This window comes from Uloborus diversus, chromosome 9 (genome assembly GCF_026930045.1).
Source record: "Uloborus diversus isolate 005 chromosome 9, Udiv.v.3.1, whole genome shotgun sequence".
In the NCBI taxonomy this organism is placed as follows: Eukaryota; Metazoa; Arthropoda; class Arachnida; order Araneae; family Uloboridae; genus Uloborus; species Uloborus diversus.
In genome coordinates, this window is record NC_072739.1 from 133607753 (window position 1) to 133629059 (window position 21307).

At 34.7% G+C, this 21307-nt stretch overlaps 1 protein-coding gene and 1 long non-coding RNA gene across 2 annotated transcripts in view; one reads left to right on the forward strand and one right to left on the reverse strand.

Annotated features, from left to right (window-relative positions):
• Positions 1-21307, reverse strand: part of LOC129230506 (exostosin-1-like) — a 488007-nt gene that overhangs the window by 331783 nt on the left and 134917 nt on the right. The window lies entirely within an intron of this gene.
• On the forward strand, positions 3310-12002 carry LOC129229692 (uncharacterized). Its single transcript, XR_008581113.1, has 3 exons — positions 3310-3860; positions 10112-10249; positions 11933-12002. It is a non-coding gene; the product is annotated as an uncharacterized LOC129229692 (long non-coding RNA).

Below are 21307 nucleotides of genomic sequence, written 5' to 3' on the forward strand. Positions count from 1 at the left end.
CTGGATTTTGTCATTTGATTTTCAGTACCGAGACCAATCCAATCGGAATGACTGTAATGGGTGGCGTCATTAACTATAAGTACTTTACCGATCGTTATGTCACACCGAAACGATCGAGGTATTAAATATGGGAACATTCTCTGGAAAAACCTTTGTACTCCCCTCACGTGATCCACGTTAATTTTTTCATTTATTTTTGTTCACATGTGAAAATGGTTCTGCTAATGTAATACTCAAGTAAGATTCAGAGAAATGAGTTTTAAAACTAAATAAAACAATACTTCATGCATCGTTGACCGTCAAAGTATTGGAGCCCAAATTTTTCTGGAATGTTAAACATCGACTTAAAAATAAATGTTCGGCACAAAAATAAAATTTTACCATCACACCTACAAAAATAGCCCCCTGCCTTGTCCAGTGGTCAGAGAAGTCTGACTGCGACAGGAAGGTCCGGGTTCGAATCCCGGCTGGGCCATGGACGTACTTTCTCTCTCCTGTCTTTGTCTTTTCTTTGTCTAAATGTGTTCTGTCTTTGTCCTTTCTTTGTATAAATGTGTTCTGTCTTTGTCCTTTCTTTGTATAAATGTGTTGATACGCTGTGAATGGTTGCCTACCCTATAAACGGGTTCTTATGGCATGTGTGTACTGTAGAAGTCGGACTTCACAACAAATTACGGTACAGTTGGAAAAGTGAAGCAGCGCACCCCAAATTGCCAGTTTAGCTGGCACGCAACAACAACAACCTATAAAATATTACTATAACTTTTCTCCGCGCACCCCACCACTTTGCTGTAAGCCTTAGGTTCCACCGTCCGGAGGGTCCGCGTAGCGGGCCCCCCGCACTGCTGGGTGGGAAATATTATTATAACTAGCTCAATTGGGGTAAAAGTTAAACAATTCGCTACGCTTACTCAACGCTGTTTTAAGTAACGAATAATTGGGGGAGAGGGGGATACTGCGATACCGTATTTCGCTGAAAATAAGACCCGGTCTTATATATTTTTGTAGCAAAAGAAACGCCAAGGTTTGGTGTAAGGAGATTCCTTATTTTTTTATGCACCATAATTGATGTTTATTGTTTGATCAAAAAACATTTTTCGGGTTCATGACCTACATATGTTCAAATTTAGTAAAAATGCTATGCGTTAAAGTTCAATACATTCATTCCTTCCAATAATCATGGTCGTTCACTAAAGCTCCCAAGTCAGCGTTTTGGTTAATTCAGATTGAGAAATTCTGGGTAGAGGGCCCAGAAAACCCTATTCGTGTCCCAATTTACCACTTGGAACCCACCTTCCAATTTCTGTAGTCATCTGAAGTAGGGCTTATTTAAAGGTTAGGAATGACACCAAAACAAGCAAACCCTGCCCCTCCCCCCCCCCCAAAAAAAAAAATCAGGCTTGGGCTTATCTTCTGATTAAGTCGAAATTTCGGCGAAACACCATAAACTTCCAAAGCATAACTTTGGCGAATCAGAAGCCGACCAACTTTGTAAAACTCCCAGAACAATGGGGAACATCATAGCGCTTTAGTAATAAGTTAATTCATCAATTTAATACGTATTTATTTTTAATCGTAACAAACAGATGCTTAAATTCATTTCATGATGAAATAAAACATATTTCGTAACACTCTTCAGAAATCATTTTTGAAAAAAGGAGACAGAAAACCACGAACTACCCATGAAAACAACAACATAATTGACGAGAATTTCGAAATACTTTTCAATAGATTTTTAGCAACAATGCCGATTGCGCATAACATTACGATTCATTCCAAGGTCGAAAGTTCATTTTAAATAACAAAAACAGAACAACGACGGATCATATCCCACGCGCCAATAAATTATTCCACAGATCATCCATCACTCAAAAGGATTCGAAACGTCGAAGTTCAAGAGGTCACATGATGGAGCTCTAACCAGTCAAAGCTGCAAATGATCGGTATTCTATTCGAATATTAATTTCGCAAATGGAAAAAGGCATACTTCAAGGATTACTTGAAGCGGTTTTCCCTGATACGTTGATGTTGTTTGAAGTAATTTTTGTGTATAGAATTCTACGTGGTGTGCTAGCATTTTGTGTACATGCAACGTGAAATAGTTTAAGGATTACTTTGAACCTTTGGTTGATGAGAAGAAATTTAATGTTTAGCAACCAATTTAGTCGACCAGTGTTCGATCCTGCAGTTCATTTCACAATTTGGAAAAGATATACTTCAAGGATTACTTGAAGCAATTTTATTGAAGCGTTGATGCTGCATGAAGTAAGTTTTCGAGTTTGAAATTTTATATGGAGATCTCACTTTATGTTCATACAATGTGAAAGACTCGAACATTACTAGGACGTTTACTTGAGAGGATTAACCCTCATGTGCCCTTGATGAACAAGGCGTACAGTCATTTGCTGATCAGTGCAGCTCTTGTAATACTGCTTAGTTCGTCATTTGAAAAAGGTATACTTCGAGGATTGCTTGAAACAGTGATCAATCATACATTTCTGTTACAGGAGGTAACTTCTTGCGCGTTGGATCATTTGTATGACGTTCCCACTTTATGCAAGTGCTAGATGAACTACTTCTAAGGACCATCAAATTATTATTTAGTAAGAAATAATTAATTTTGTTCCAGGTGGCCATAGCAAAGAGTGCTTTGTTGATGAGTGTTCAATTCTACTGATAATTGCAAGATTTTGAAGAAGGTAAAATTTAAGGATTGCTTGATGCAGTTTTCGTTAGTACACTAGTAATGTTGCATAAAGTAGTTTTTTGTGTGTGAAATTCTATTTATGAAGTTTCTATTTTACATAGTGCTCGATGAATCACTTCCAGGAATGATAGAATCTGTAATTCAAGAGATATAAGTTAGTATTTTCTTCATAGCTGCTTAGTTTTGGTTTCGAAATAGCTGGATTGAAACATGTGACCGACTTTAGATGAGAAGAAACCAACGATTTCGGGAATAACGTAGCAGCAATGAATGTCAGTAGATCATATCTTTTCCAATAAAAATTGTGACATCCGCAAAGAATTAACGCACTTTTTACTCAAGTACTAAAACTCAGACTCGTTTTTAGAAATCACCACTGCTGTTAGTAGATATAACGTTCCTTTTAACTACATATTTTTGTAAATCAATGCAGAAAAATATTCTACCAACTGGTTGTATTAACGTTCCGTAAAATAGCAGCAGCTTTCTCGCTTTTTTTTTTTTTTTGTACGAAACTCCATTTGTAGAACTAGTTCAACTATCACAAAGTAACTAAACATTCGAATCCAAAACAAACTGAAAAACGATATACCATTACATTATCCCAAAAATCTTTGATGAAATAGTTCTCAAGACTATAAGTGATACATAAAAATCTTTTTACCGATACTCAACTGAATAAATATTTGTATGATGGCGAGCCTACCAAGCGTTGGCGAGCTTTTTGTGAAAAAAAGAGAAACTTATGCACGAATTCGATGGACAATACCCCGATTTACAGCCAGAAATCACAAAGAAGGGTTCAACAGTGAGGTGTTTACGTTCCAACAAGCCAAGTGGAACCTGCACATGAAGCAGCATGGGACAGTGAGAAATTCGTCAACTTGTGGGATATACCTCGAAAGGGGCGACTCCAGGATTCAAAAGCACACCGCAGGGATGAGGTGTTCCATTCTCGATGAGAGAGGGAATCGACTAGTCGAGAAAGCATCCACCGGTGAATTCAAGGGAGTGCCGAAGATGTGCGGTTGGCCTGTATTCGTCGACGAAAGTTGGCTTAGCGACTACTCAGAGCAAATCCTGCCGAATGATAAACTGGTTGTTCTTTTCGAAATTTGCACGCCGATTACGTATACAGATAATGAACTTCCAGGTAAGAACAATTGAAAAGCAGTTCTGCATGAATGTATGCCGACACAAATGGCAGTGAAATGTATGAGTGTGATCAGATAAAAGTTCCTGCCCCATAGCCCGAGTTAAGGCATAATTGCGAGCAAATACCGGGGCAACTCGCTATGTTATCCAGACAATGCAGATTCACTCTTGTTCCGGGATCGTTAGTCTGAAATAGGAAAACAGAGGCCGAGATTGTCTTCATATTGCGTGTTGTTGATAATCTCGGTTTCAATGAGAGGTTTTTTGGCTTTGGATTCGACATAACTATCGAAGGATGTACGGTCCCAAACAAGGTTTAAACTGCAGTATCTGGATGCCGAAAGGACCTGCTAGGTATTTGCCAGCATGTGTTTAACTGTAAAATGCCGCGTGTTTCCATTTGGCAAAGTACCCAATTTAATTTAGTCTTCTGTAATTCTGCGATCTTTGGTGCATTTTTTCCCAACCGGTGGTTTGCGAATCCCTATGGGGTTCGCGGAAATAATATTGTAATGGCAGAATTTTAAATCGCAAACGAAAAAGAAAAATGGCAGAATTTTAAATCGCAAACGAAAAAGAAAAATCAATTGTTTGATATTTGCACTGTCAGTAATTTGAAAATAAGAATTTAAAAAAATATTCTTAATAAGACGCATAGCTTTGAATATGGATTTTTATAAATTCATAAATCAAATTTTTGAGAGTTTTTTTTTCTTTGTAAAATGTGACATTTTAAACAAGAAGTTTTTTTATTAAAGAAAGTAAGTTATTACATAAATGTGTACTACATACACACAAGAAATATCAAATTCGAACAGCGATTCAAAATTTAACCGCAAACTCAACTGAAAGCCGATACCCACTTTATCTCAACGAAATTCTCATTTACAAGATTATGAAAGAGTAGTATAGCTTAACCAGGAAAAGAAGGCGGATGACCTTGAAGCAAAAACAAATATTTTATTATTGTAATAGAATGTTTGTTATTATTTTGGAATAGATAGGATTAGCGAGACCATGCCTCGCAGTATTCTATGCTTTCCGGTAGATTCTACCTAATACAAATACATTAGACCCTCGTTTTACGCGGGTTTAATTTACACGGTTTCAATTAAACGCGGTTTAAGATTTGACACCTTTATTTTATTTTACGCGGATGAGTTTCGGTTTTACGCGAATGCGACAATGCAAACAGATAAAATTTTCCCCTCTTTCGAAATCCAAACTCCTAAAGATTGCAGATAACGCGTAATCAACTGCATTTTGGCGTGCTAATAATCGAGCTTGGGCCCCTGGAGACATTTTATGCGATTGGTTCCAGAGCTCTTTCCAGAAGTAAAGTTATTAAACTCACACAGTTCAAAACTCAGTGGAAGAAGAGCTTTTAGAAACGAGGCCAAACCCAACGAGGATACCGACGTCGGTGACGCACTACCAAAAACGTTCACATTGAAAATGTTGAGCCATTCCTAGACAATAGAAATGATCTATCTGATTTGTTAGTGAAGGAAGATTCTATGATGGAAATGTGACGCAAGTGATCATGGATGCGTTAATGCTCAGCAAACAATTGCCGAGAAAAATTCTTAAGGACTGCCAAAAGACTATCATAGCTAACTCCTCATTATAACAAGAAGTTCTGTCTAGAACTAGACGAGCCTACTTTCCCGTATACCCATACTTCTTTCTAGTACCTGATCAATGTTCTCAAAAATATCTAAAATCGCAAATTGTTTCAAACATATTTTTCCAATATTTTAAGCTACTTTCTAGGAATAAAATATTCCTCACTCATCTTAAAAAATTAGATGCGTAAAAAAAGAAAACAAAAACCGAACAAATAAAATAGCAGTACCTTTTAAACAAAGCAGCTAATACACTTTTTTCCATTTAAAAAAATTCTTCAACAGCTTTCAAAACGAAAAAATAATAATTAAAATTAATAAGCTCATTAAAATAAATACATCATATCAAAAAAAAAACGTTTCTTTTTTCCCTGTTGCCAAAAATAATTTTTTAAATGAATTAATGCACTTATCAAGATAAATAAAAACAATAAAATGTCAACGTAAAGAAATACTTTTCATTGTCAAAAAAAAAAAATCGTCTGCGCATATCTTTATGTAACATAAATGACTTCGAGTTTATTCACCGAAAGCTGAATACCTAAATAAAAACTTTAGCGTTAAAATAAAAACAAATCACATCAACAATAATCATTTCACAGTTAAAACCATAGCGTCGGAGTCAATCTCATTTTGGGATAAAGGAGTCGGAGTCGAATATCCAAGAATCGAGTCAGTCATTTGTCTGTGTATAAATTTTTGCCAAAGCTAGGAAGTCATAGTCGAAGTCGGGGAGTCGGAGTCCGATTAAATGTCGGGCACAGGAGTCGGATTCGGATTCCGGTGCCCCTAAATTCTCGGAGTCGGAGTCTGGAGTTCGGCGTCAACAGATATTTCCAACAAAATTTGTTTGAAGTAAATCCGCCTTTAAGTACGGAATCTACATTGACTTTCAGTTTCCCCGTAGGCGCTAATGTTAAGGGATTTGAACTGTTCAAAATTGAACAGAAAATTGTTCAAATCAAAAAGATATTTTATATACAAGTTTTTCATCAAAAGCTTTTTCCTACAAAGTTTGTTTGAAGCAAATTCGCCTCACAGTTCGGAATTGCCTTGCATTTCCCCGTAGGAGCTAATGTTAAGTTTTTTTGAACCGTTCAAAATTGAACAAAAAATAGTTCAAATCAAAAAGTGAAATATGGGAATGAGGTGTCCTTGCCGAGATCTTTCGAACAAAAAAAAGTTTGTTCGAATCGGACTATTCATTCAAAAGTTATTAGGGGGGGGGGACAGACAGACAGACCGACAGACATTTTTCCCCATCTCAATACCCTACTTTCCAATTTTTAATTTTTCGATATTTATTTAATTATTTTATTTATTTTTGACTTTTTTTTTTTGTTTTTCGGGATATTTTTAAGATGCATTAAGCCTTCTTTCATGCTTTTTTCTTCTTTTTCTGACTTTTACTGGGAAAGTAGGCTAAAAAGGACACGAAATTAATTTATTTTTTCTTTATACATGTTGTACATAAAAATCGATAAAACTACACATTAAAATTTTTTACAATTAGTCATCACTAGAATGAAGTATTTTGTTATCTATGGAACATAACCCCTATTTTCACTCTAGTATTAGGTCTCAATTTACGCGGTTTTGATTTACGCGGCATTTCCGTGGAACGTAACCCCCGCGTAAAACGAGGGTCTACGGTAACATAAATGATGTTTCGCTTCAAGGTCATCCGCCTTCTTTTCGTGGTCAAGCTTTAGTAGGTCCTTTTTGTTTGTTCTGCGTTTATGTTCTTTCCAGGTTTTTAGCCTACTTTCCCAGTAAAAGTCAGAAAAAGAAGAAAAAAGCATGAAAGAAGGCTCAATGCATCTTAAAAATATCGCGAAAAACAAAAAAAAGTCAAAAATAAATAAAATAATTAAATAAATATCGAAAAATTAAAAATTGGAAAGTAGGGTATTGAGATGGGGAAAAATGTCTGTCGGTCTGTCTGTCTGCCCCCCCCCCCTAATAACTTTTGAATGAATAGTCCTATTCGAACAAATTTTTTTTTGTTCGAAAGACCTCGACGAGGACACCTCATTCCCATATTTCACTTTTTGCTTTGAACTATTTTTTGTTCAATTTTGAACAGTTCAAAAAAACTTAACATTAGCGCCTACGGGGAAATTGAAGGCAATTCTGAACTATGGGGGCGAATATGCTTCAAACAAACTTTGTAGGAAAAAGCTTTTGATAAAAAACTTGCATATAAAATATATTTTTGATATGAACAATTTTCTGTTCAATTTTGAACAGTTCAAATCCCTCAACATTAGTGCCTACGGGGAAACTGTAAGTCAATGTAGATTCCGTACTTGAAGGCGGATTTACTTCAAACAAATTTTGTTGGAAATAGCTCTTGACGCCAAACTCCAGACTCCGACTCTGAGAATTTAGGGGCACCTGACTCCGACTCCTACTCCTGTGCCCGACAATTATTCGGACTCCGACTCCCCGACTTCGTAGCTTTGGCAAAAATTTATACACTGAGTCCGATTCTCGGATACTGGACTCCGACTTCTTTATCTCAAAATGAGATTGACTTCGACTCCGCAGCTATGGTTCTAACTGCGAAATAATTATATTGTTGATATGACTTTTTTTAATTTTCACGCTAAAGTTTTAATTTAGGTATTTAGTTTTCCGGGAATAAACTCGAAGTCATTTATGTTTCTACATAAAGATATGCGCAGACGATTATTATTGAGCAATCACGATTGCTTATTGCTTTCATTTGACTGTTTTTGGCGTCCGTGCCTTTTTCAACTTCGACTAGAAGCCTCTGCAGCACCACCGCCCACCGTCCTCTGCTGGCGGCGCGGCTGCTCCGGTTTTGAGCTATCCGCCTCTCCTGGTCGGAGGCATCCATGTCCTACACACACGCACGTTCACACACATACACGCACACGACTTCACACACATACACGCACACGACTTCACACACATACATTCACACACGCCTACGTGCATACACACAGGTCTACGCACACACACAACTATGCACACGTAACCGCCCAGGAGGAGAGGCAGGCTTGGGGGGGACAGGAGCCGTTTCTAGAAACAATAACTCAAATAAGTAGGGTCCTGTCTCAGTTCGTGATTGCGAAAAACATAACTTGAATTCAAAATTTCAGAATTCAAATTAATTTTATTATTATTATTATTATTTGACAATGAAAAGTATTTCTTTAAGTTGACATTTTATTGTTTTTATTTATTTTGGTAAGTGCATTAATTCATTTAAAAAATTATTTTTGGCAACAGGGGAAAAAGAAACGTTTTTTTTTTTTTTTTTTTTTTGATATGATGTATGTACTTTAATGAGCTTATTAATTTAAATTATTATTTTTTCGTTTTGAAAGCTATTGAAGATTTTTTTTATGGAAAAAAGTGTATTAGCTGCTTTGTTTAAAAGGTGCTGCTATTTTATTTGTTCGTTTTTTTTTTTTTTTAATTTAATTTAAATTTTTATTTTATTTTTTACGCATTTATTTTTTTTAGATGAGTGAGGAATATTTTATTCCTAGAATTAGCTTAAAATATTTTAAAAATATGTTTGAAACAATTTGCGACTTTAGCTATTTTTGAGAATATTGATCAGGTACTAGAAAGTAGTATGAGTATACGGGAAAGTAGGCTCGTATAGTTCTAGACAGAACTTCTTGTTCCTCTTGCAATTGAGTTCTAATGTGTTTTCTTCTAGTCTGAATTTGTTCAGAAGGTGTTCTAATTAATATCTGTGACGCTTGTATGTATTTTGGGTTTGAAAATGCTCTAATTAATTCTGTCATGCATATATATTTTTGATTTCCGGTATCCCCTTTGCTTGACTTGTGAGATGTCGGGTCGGAGTACTAGTGCTGTTTTTTTAGGCATTTCGTCTGCACCACTCGCGAAACATCAAGGGTTCTTTCCCTACCCTCGGGGAGTAACCCCCTGATGAGGCCCTAGGGTGTTTTGAGATTTTGATTCAATTTTACGTTCCTACTTGTTCAAATTTTATATTGCTATTAAATATATCGTCTACCAGTATCAAAGTGCTGCCTGTGGCGCGTATTGAACTGAGTTGTAAAGCTTGATTCAATTTAATTTAAATTGTTTGAATTAGTATATATACTATCACAGTTCGGTGAGGTCTGGGGGAGAGTTCACGTGATAAAACTGGTTTAACCCCACAATGTTGTCTCAAGTCAACATGGCCTTACCAAATTGTGAACCCTGATATTTGCATTTTGTAAAATATATATTTTTAGATTTAGTCGTAAATTACGGTATTTTGACTTTAAACGATACCATTATGTTCGGTATATATTATGTGTATATATATAATCTATTTTAAACATTGTAATTGTGTCATTGATATAATTCTGTTTGGTAATAAATTTCTAGTTTTAAATTAGAATATATTTTGGTACACAGGGAAACTCAATTACCTTACAGCTTGTGCTGTTAAAATCAGGGTTTTCATGTGGGAAACTGAACATAAAAAGAAGATTTAAATAAAAATAAAACCCCTCCGGGAAAAAAAAAACTTTTTCTCCATAAAATTTCCAGTTTTCTTCTGACCGTTTCCATCTTTAGACTGAATATTATTTTAATTAAAAAGACGCTGTTTGTTTCTCTTGTTCAGTCACGCAGCACCAACATCCAGGTCGCAGATCGGTCATCACACAGACGGATAGTCCACCTGTGGTCGAAGTCAACGAGTGGCCGGCAAAACGACTTCGAAGAAGAAAACTTTAAGAATGAACAAGAAAAATATTTTTATGTAAGCAAATGCTCATACTATTTATGTAGCAAGCAATCTAGTGCTCTAGTTACCTTGCAATGGGGTCGTTTCCAAAATTGTAAAAGTATTTTTTTCTGAAAGAACATGCTTAAAAGCATAAGATCTAACTATTTTTTAAATAATTTGTTTAAGTTTAATATTTTTAAAAAATTACTTAAATCGATGAGCTTTCATTGTTTACTTTTCTTGCCGATGACATCACAAATGATGAAATGACATTCTATGTTGCTATTCAAAGAGCAAAATATTTAATTCGCATCTTTACTCACGTGTGTTGGCAACGATATGGTTGATAGCAAGCATAGGGCTCAATTTTAATTCGCTTCTTGATTATCATAGCGTAAAAACGCGGTACAAAGAAGCGCCAAAGAGCATCATTTATGACGTCAAGTACACGCCTTGTTTGAAAAATCGGACAGTTAAAAAAATTAATTAAAAAATAACTGTTGGGGAAATGAAAGAATTTTCTGGGTCCTTTTTTTTTTTTTTGCTTATTCTATCAATTTCATTGACTAAAAGTACTACTTTTGACTGAAGGAAACAACCCCATCAGATAGGTGGCGCAACTAAAGTGAGTATCAATACAATGTTTAATTGGCGCAATTTTTCAAATAACTATCTCAATTGACCGATAGGTCGCAGATTTTAAATCTTTGTAATGCAGGTATCATTTGGCTCTGATATGATGAATTCCCAAGGACGAAATCTATTTAACGACCTCATTGGCTAAAATAAGGGTGAGGTTGAGATAAAATCGGTTGAGAAGGAACAAGCATGCTTATACAGTTAGAACTCATTCTCACATTTGAGGATGAAATCTGGTCCAGCGTCTGCTTGTTGTCCCCGACAAGAAACAACTCCCTCAAGGTTATGCTCCACACTGTCAGACTGAACAATAACTTTTTTCAGCTTTCATTGGGCAAACGGTACACATGAAACCAACTAATATTATTATCTACACAAAGTTACTCTAATCAACTAAAAAAAACATCAATAGTTGACATCAATTTGGTAGTTAACCAAATTGATGCCAACTACCGACACATAACGTCACGTTAATATTTAATCAAATTTAAACTGAGTATATAAAAATAAAAAATATTTTTATGCCTTAAGTAATAATGTTAGATGCTTGAACAACATTATTAATGTTTCAAATGTGCATAATTGTGTTTTCAGAGTTTTTCCTAACTGTAATTGAACGTTTTTAATATTTTTTAAGCGTACAGTGGTTGGCAACTTATAGGAACTTAACTACAACAACTTAAATGTAAGGTAAAAAATGTAACACAAAAGTATTGTTTTTGCTTCTTAAGTATATTTCAGTTTGCACTTATGAACTTGTATATTTCGAAAATTCAAGCCTTGTCTCGTAGCTCCTTATTCTTAAGCTTTCCTATGAATGGGGATTCATTAGAAAGTAACCTCTACCGAGATGTAACTTCTATCTAGTAACTGATTAGGAAAGTAACCTATGTTGTGAAGCATTTTTCACTTCTTTGGAAAATGTCTACCTCTGAACTTCACTTTTTTTTTTTTTTTTTTTTTTAAATCTTTTTATTAGTTTTATTCCTTTCTTTATTAAAGTTAAAGTGCATGCATTTTTTTTTTTCGTGCTGAAATTTCGCTACCACCCTGATAATGATTTTTTTTTTTTTTCAGAGCCAATGTGGATCACACCCCGACCGGATCTGATTTTACAAAATGCGTCTACATTCGATTTCAATGTTTCTCTACAATACTACCATTGCGTTTGTAATTTGCTTTTGAGTAATAAAATATTGTGATTCGGAAAAAAAAAAAAAAAAAAAAAGTTGTGATAAATGTTTAGAGTGAAGTCTCTCCAGAGAACCATACGAATAGTGCAACAATAAGAAGCATTCAAATAAATTGAAATAGTATATTGAGACTTTTTTGACGAAAAACTATTTGCCCTTGTGCCTCCAATTTCGAGATATAAGTTCTTAAAGTCGCCCAAATTTTAAGAAAAGCGCCAAATTCAAAGGCTAGACATTCAAAGTTCCGCCGTCTGCATGAGGCAGGGCATCTACCTGCAAGTCAAGGGAAAGGTGTCGTCGCCCATTACTCAGCGAAACTCGCTAAATTCGGCGACTTTTCCTAAAATTTCGGAGAATGAAGACCTTACACTCCGAAGACAGCGATACGAGGGCATATAATTTATGCATCCAAAAACACGGATTGCTATGCTCTTTCAAATGCTTCCTTATTGTATATATTTTTTTAATTATCGCACTATGGTATGCTTCCTGGTTAAAATTACCATAATATTACCGGATAAAACAGAAGATGCAATAAATGGTATGTCATGCGAAGATCCGGGTCTTCTTCGACGCGAATTACTTCGCAGAAAAAAAGTTACCAACAGGACTCCAAAGAACAGAAAAAAGAAAGGTAGGATTGCAACATTTTCTTCCACTCTTGAACGATTCCTCTTTCTGAAATCGAAAACCCTATTGGTATATTCATGGAGAGGGGAACTGGAAGTACGCATTTTAAAAAACAAAGAGAGATATTTTTTTTTTTTTTAAACCATGTAAAGACATGATTTTAACACGAATTTTTATTATTCAAGTTTAATTGAAACTCATTGTCAGTAAGAATAGTGGTTTATCCTATTTTTTCGCTGCGCAGTCTACAGGCAAATATTTTTTGTTTCGAGAGGGGGGATTGATCCTCCCTCCCCCCATTCCTAACACTTTCATCCTTTTCCCCTTTCTCCGCTGTCTTTCACTCTCTCTGTTTTTGAGAAATGCCTGATGAGTTAATAAACAGGGATTCCGGGATGTTATTTTAAATCAAAATTTATTAAAAATCCTAATTTCGATATGAAACAGACTAACTAAATTAGACTCTGCTCGAACCTGAGCATACCGTATTTAGCTACTTATCGAACTTGATTGGTTATTAAGCATTAATTTTTATTTCGTTATCGTTTATCAGTAATCAATTAATAACGGATAATTTTTAATGCAACTATGTGCACAACTAGTGTGTAAATTTATGGTGATTTACGCCATGAAATAACTGTATCAGATTAAATCCTTTTACTGGAACATTCTCTCTTTCCTATTGATCGAAGCACAAGGCACCAGTAAGAAAAAAATTAGCATTACAACACTAGTCATAAAATAAATTTGAAAATATCTTTTTTTCTCTTCTAATTTCCTATACTATTGAGCTCTGGTAGCTTTACTTTTTTCCTCGGTATTATTATTTCTAAACGAAGTAATATTATAAGTTTCTTTAATTTTCTAAAATTCAAATTTAAAATATTATTTTACTAACTCTACTAAAATGCAAAACACAGTTGGCGGAATATTCAGCGCTCATTATTCTGCCTACCAAATATTCGCTAGAACTTCCGAATAGGTCAAATACCAAATAGTGACTGAAATTCGTTTCATCCCCCCCCCCCCCCCAACACGTAAAACACTACGAACAGCTTTGGTGAAACCTTTCTCGGCAATGCTGGCGACTCTTGCCACTGATCTATTTTCGATAGACACCTGAAAGTAATCTTTATCGATAATAAATCATAGTAAAAGAGAAAGTTGACACTTTTTAAAACTTCAAAAAAAAAATAAAAAGCAAAACACGTGCAGAATTGCTATCAATATTACTCAACCCTAATATTAACAAACAAACAAAAAAAAAAAAGAGTGCCCTACTACAACGCTAGCACACAATTAGTGAAGCTCTTCCTCCATCTTTTCAACTCAAACGATGATCTCGGGTGTGCTCCAGCTTTTGAAAATCGTCTGCAGATCGTTACTGTCTCGTCCCCGGTCTTCACCCTCCGAACCTTTCCGAAAGTGATGAATGGTAATTGCAGAGATTTCTTTACTCAGCTAACATGATTAACATGCCATTTATTTCTAATAAGCATGGAAGCAAAAATGGATTTATTTCAATGATTATGTTTATCAAAGATATTTAGCTAACGAACATGGAAGGAAAGACTTATTCGCTTCCAATGCAAATCGGATTAGATGTGCAAAAACGAGAATTGATAGCAATATTTGTCATGAACACCGAGTGTCATGGTAGTAACATAATCCGGGAAATAAAGCTACCTGATAATTCCATGATATTCCCTGATTGAGCTTCACAAATTTCCCTGATTTTACGATTGTGACTTAATACAGATGTAAAAGGACAGCAACATTAATGTAGCACAAAATTTGTAAAAATAACTGCAGATATGTTTCTGGATTACAAAGAACATTTTTATCAATGCAAAAAGAGAAGCAATGGATAAAAAACATTCAACCAAGGGCAACACAGTTTGAAATGGTCTGGTGTCTTTTATCCATGAACTCCCTTCTTCACACATTAAAGAGGGTAAACCTTTGTAAAACATGTGTAAACATTTTTTTTTCTTTTTTTGCTATTTTTGTATTGTACTTCAATGATTTTTCATCGAGAAACTGAGTGGCAATCTTTCAACATTTGCTGTTGGTTTCTCACACAACTAATTATTTTCTGAACAATAGACAATACAATCAAATCATGCATAATATGCTATTTTCCCTAATTTTGTTTTTCTTTTAGCAGGTTTTGTTTAGAAATTCGACACAACTTTCACTTTGCTCAAGGGAAGAAACTTTCAGGGAAGAAAACTACCAAGATTTTCCGATTTGGCGATTGCAAGTGCTAATTTTTCCTGATATTAGAGAGAAAATTTTAAAATACCCTGATAATTCCCCCGATTTTTCCCAGAAATTAAAATTTTCCTGAGAAATCCCTGATTTCCAGGTTGTGTTACCACCATGAGTATTGTTTTTTTACCAACACTGACGTAAAACTTATTTCCAGTAACATTTATATTGGTAGCGGAGTCGTAGTAAAGGTGTCATTACATGAGTGTCACCACCAGGACCGATGAGAGGCCATGTCAGCCTAGTAGGAAACTAGGGGTCAGTCACTTGAGGGGGGGGCCGGTTCGAAACCGGAATAGTTTAAAATTTGAAAAAGTTTTATAGAGGACGACCGAACTGAAAAAAAAAGGACCTGCCATGGCTCCTTGATCACCAATGTTGAAGATTTTACTCGAAAAGGGAAAAAAATAAATAAAATCTCACAACAGGATATCTGAATAACAATTAATACAGACCACAAAAACAAATATAAAATCAACACACAGAATTATCTCTTAGTTCAGAAACTTTAGAATTTTTCGATTTAAATCAGATTCTTTTGATTTTTTAAAATATTGAAAAATTTGTTATTAATTACCTTACAAACATTTATAAGCATAATATATTTCATACGACAGATGAATTCATTTCCGCTTACTTTTAAAACTAAGACAAGATCTCTAATATTTAATCCATTGAAAGACTTATAAAGAGGTTATAATACTTAGATAAGAAGTGATGTTGCTGTATGCTTTGCTCAAAAATAAAGTTTCCATGTATGATTTAGTGTAAAAGAATATGCTGATTAATAATTTTTCTCAACTATATTAGTAATGGTGTATAAGAAAAACTGCAAATTTGTATTTGGCTCTGTACTGAATTGAACTGTAATTTTGAAGCAAAAGCACTATTGCAAGTGTGAAAGTCTGTTTCACACACAGAAAGAGGGATCTATATAGTTTTGCTTGTTTAAAGTTAAGATTGTATGATGCAGTGTAGTTAAATTTAGAGCTACACAATCTAAAAATGCAAAATTAATTTGAAAAAATAAAATGAACTGATTTTACTTGATTTCGTTAAAAAAATCCCTTGATTCAAATCAATTGATTTAAATCATGATTTAAATCAACGAATCCTGTTTTAAACAGCTACGAGTTTCCACCCACACCCCACACTTACTCTCAATTTTTAAATGTAACTAATTATAACTAACAATTAACTACTACTACTCCCGATTCGTTCGGGAGAGTTCCGTATTTTGAAGCCTTCTCCTAAACTCCCTCATGAAGAAAATACTCCCAAATTTTCGTCCAAACAACGAAATCCCCTAAAAAAGGGGAAATTTTCAATGATTCGAATCTCGGGAAAAGTACCTACAGAAAAACGATCACGATTGCAAATGCGTTTTTTTTTTTTTTTCTCTGAATTTCCCAAATCTTTACCACCTGTTGCAAGGAATTTTTATTATCACTTATGAGAGAAAACAAATTTATGATTCTTTGAAAATATTTTCTTAATCCTAAACACGTTGCTTTTTTTTTTACTTCAAAAAGATAACAAGAGTAATATTTTACAAATTCTGAGCACTGCCGTATTTTCGAACGCTGAATTGTGAGTCCTAAACAGGCTTTACTGGAGAAATCCCCACTTATAATTTAAAAATATCTTTTTCAATCAAATTTTAGAAGTTAAATTTACTCATGCATAACCCACGAATCTCCCTAATTTTCAGCTTTCAATGAACAATGTTGTTTTATTAATTGGATCTAGAAACAAAGCCATCCTTACCCAACACCTTCTTCCAATAAACTAGATAGCACCACCACAAGCCAAAACTAACGTTCAATGACTAAACCGGTGAAAAATTTCTCAAAGTATCATTAACGATTTTATTTTAACGCCTGAAAAAAACCAGAAGGTATGGGGAATGGAAGGGGAGTGGGCTCAGCTGTATCAAATTCTGTTCGCGTCAAATTTAATGCGAAATATTGAATTCCATCAAGCAGACGCTTAACTGAAAAGATTTCCAGTAACAGTGCTTCTGAATTAAATTTTCTTTTTTATTTTTTCTTCCATACTGTTTGTTCACTTTACTCCCCCCCCCCCCCCCGTTTGAGTTAAACGAAAAAGGTTATTTTTGTGCCATGCATTATTTTATTAAACGTTGCGTCATTTTTTAATACACAGAGTGACAAATATTGAGCTACATGATGAAAAGAAAAATTAAAAAGTGCAAAAACTAATGAGTTCAGAAATGTGATGTAAATGTTAAAAGTAAATACGTAGATAGATTCGGAATTTCTTTATAAAGTATTTGATGGGTTTTTTATCTTTCAAGAAGAAGCTGTCCCAAGTGATGTCAGACTTTGAGAGCGTAGGGGGTTCGTGAATTAGTGAGTTGGTGACAAGGGGGAGGGAAACAGGGGTGTGCACAGAAAATGACTTGTACGTGCCCTCTTTCATATTGTTTGCACTTACGTCTGACATAGATTTCACCCCTCTTTTTGAAAATCCCGGGCCACCTTCAGGCTTGGGTCCGGGCCAACAAGTGTGTGTCCCTTCTCCTCCTCCCTCCCCCCCCCCCCCCTGTGCAGGTCTTTCAGGAGGGCAGGGGAACAAGAAATGTGACATAGCGCATTTTTTGAACAATATTTGAAATAAAGCGTGATATGTAACAAAAGGGGTAAACATGTGACATAGGTAAGAAAAGTATGACGCTTTGTGACGGGGGGAGGCGTCAAATATGTTGGGAAAAAGTGTGACATTTATGCTCAGCTGCTAAGTTATTATGCAACATGCTCATTCCGTTTCGTTCGGTAAATTTAGAACGTGTCCCTTTCCAATTCGGGAAAATAATACATAAAAAATCTCTCATGAAATTTGGCAAAAAAAAAAGGAAAGGATTTGAATATAAGGCCGTGGCCAAAGGGTCGTGGTGACCCGGGTTCGATCCTAACGGGTCGAAGATCCACCATCTTCATTAACGGACGTTAAATATGCTCTTAGTCACAAAGTCCTCCAAGTGAAACGATACCTCTGAGGGTGCTGGACCAGGGATTGCTCGGCTTCTGGTCCGAGGAACAAAAAATCAGAGCTGCTTTTAGTGTCCCATCCAACTGGTTTAACAACAAATTGTGGTAGATACGGGGGGACCATGGATTGTAAAGTAAAAATGCCTCCTTCACACGAGTCAACTAAGTTGACTCAACTTTCGAATGGTTGTTATCGGGAAGTATTACCTAGCAGAAAACTGCAGGAAGTTCACACGACAGTCAACTCATTATGAACGCCAGGCACATGTGTCACTACCATTCGCATCCTGATGTGTTGAATCAACTTTTTAGTTCATTACACTCATCGGAACTTTACCCAGCGTTCGCTCTGCACACGAGTAAACTAGTTGAGTCAACTTGGTTCAGTTCTAACAGCGTTGTGAAGCAGCTGGTCGACTAAACTCGGATTATGAGAAGAAAAGTTGATTCAAATAGTTTGCCTCGTGAGCACAACGATCAACGTCAGTCAATTTGTTTACATGCAATATTTTCGAAAAATTGATTCAACTAATCTCCTAGTATCTAGCACACCCAGTACATACACTTTAATTACAGAAACTGAATAATAATAACAGTGCCAAGTTTTTAGTTAGAGTAGCAATGAATATCCGCTAATACTAAACCATCAGAGCAAATTGAAATAATTATGCAGAAATAGTTAAAAATCTAAACTTCATGAAAATATTTATGTGGGAAAGACTTTAAAATATGCACCAGTATGAAACAATTTCTTGTCTTCTTTAGTTAAATTCGAATTCTCTAATATACGAAGAGAATTCAGCCCCAGGAACTCATTAACCACTTGATAGAACCATGAAATATTCCATTTTCTCATAACGCTCGAAAACTCCATGGAAAGCGGCTAACGGAACACGCAACGGTCGATCAAATTTGGTTCCCGCCAAATTTAATGCGAAATACGGAATTCCATCATGCAAACGATCTAGGTTGAGAGTTTCACGTTGCAGACGACTTTCAATGAAGTGATTTTTTTTTTTTTTTCTTTTCACTTTTCTGCTACTCGTTTCACCTTACTACGCTCTTTTCCTTTTTTCAGTAAATGGAACGATATTAAAAGATTCGAGTAAAAGCTCTCTACATATCCCTAAATTATCTTAATTTATCTCAATTTGCAAAACTTTATGTTTTGTCCACCATCTGTGACAAAATATTTTTTAATCGTTAAAAACTGATACTACAAGTTAATTGAAGTTAGATTTATATCAGTTTCCTCTCTGAAAGTAAGGCAAAAAGAAACTGAACGAATATTTAAGTTGATACAATGTTCATTTCAAAAATCACAAAATAATAATAATAATAATAATAATAATAATAATAATAATAATTTTTCAGAAAAGTAATATCGTTCATTCCATGTCAAGTGATCCAAAGTTTTTTCCCTCACCTTATTGTATTTCTTTGAAATTTGGCTCATCAATTGTACCCTTTGAGGTAATCAAAAGTCCAAATTTTTAGATTTTTATCTCTATTATTTTTTTATTTATGACACTTTGATTTTTCGAAAAACCCTCTTTTTTTCATGGATGTTTGAACATAAAATGAACGATAACTCAGCACCAAATATAGATAGAAAGATTTGGTAAAAAGCATTTTAAAGTACATTAGTTGCTGTTTAATTAGATATGCAACATGACTAATTTAAAAAAAATTTAATTTTTAAAAAATGAAATTTAAATTTTAAATTTAAATTTCTCAGAAAAGGTATAATGAATTTTTTTTAAAAAATTCTCAAAAATTTGTGTGTATTTTATCTTTATTTGTGCAAAGTTTCAAGTTGGGATCTCAATGGGATCATATTTTTACGAATTTTCAAATAAAATTTGACTTATGAAATAATGACATTTTTCAGATTCTAACTAGTTAAATATAGGGTTATCTTACTAAGGATGGTCTAGTAAGTAGTAATTGATCATGACTATGCTTGAAATGAGTTGACATGAATTTGTAGATTGGTACCCCCCCCCCCCCTGCCACACAACCACTTTTATCTATTTTTTTTTCAAAACTGTATTAAAGAAAAAAAAAAGCTGCACGTAAGAGTTACAATTATAATAAACTGGGATGCACGCTGCTAAACATCAGCAGTGACTAAGGCTTATAAATGGGGGTGGGGGGGGGGGGTCATAAAAACTAAAAGTCAGAAAAACTTTAACAGACAAATAGAACCACTCATTTGCAGCTTTTTTTTTTCTTTCGAAAAGTGGGACGATAGGGGGAGGGGGAAAGGGAGGGGGAAGAGCAATCAGGAATGAAGCTTAACAACATGGAAGGTTATGTTCAAACTAGCAAAATTTGTTTGATCTATAACTGCTTTTAATATATGCATAAATAGATCTCGCTGCATTACTCTCCTTTACAACTGAAACTAAAAAGAAAACTAGCATTAAAGAAAAGAAGGCCGCCGCATTCCAAATGTTGTAGAAAGACAGTTTTATGCGGCGATACATATGATCTGATACTTAGATTGATTTTTAGTTTAGTGTGAAAAGAATGAAACAAAATGGGGGGAAACACTCCTATTTTGCTATGATCTTGGGGCAAACTATTTCTTTCCTCCCTCCAAAATTGACAGTTGGCTCAGGGGTAGGGGATGAAATGAATCATAACTTTCCTTATCAGATAGTGAATTAATCAAGTAAATTTTGTGAAGTTCGGATTGAAAAAGAAACACTTGGTCCAAAAAAAAAAGCGTCAGGTGAGGCGTGATACTATTATAGTGTTAATCGTATGTGTGGGTGGGGGGTGGGGGGCAACGTACTTCGTCTTGCTTTAAAGAAGAACATTTACCAGCTTTTTATATGCTTTCTATTCATTTTGTTTTATTTTATTAATTTATTTATTTTTTGCGTTTTGAAAATAGTTTTGAAAAAAAAATAAATAAAAGTGGTGGTGCTGGGGGGGAGGGCTTTTTCTTGCTTTAAAGAAGATTATTTACCAACTTTTAATAAGTTTACTATTTATTTTGTTTTATTTATTTATTTATTTAATTTTAATTTTCAAAATGTTTTGAAATAAAAAATTAAAAGTGGTGGGGGGGGGGGGGGGTTACCAATCTGCAAATTCATATTTCAAGCATAATCATGATCAATTACTACTTACTAGACCATCCCCAATAAGAAAACCCCATATTTAACTAGTTAGAATCTGAAAAACGACATTATTTCATAAGTCAAATTTTATTTAAAAATTCATAAAAATATGATTCCATTGAGATCCCAACTTGAAACTTTGCACAAATGAAGATAAAATACACACAAATTTTTGAGAATTTTTTTTAAAAAATTCATTATACCTTTTCTGAGAAA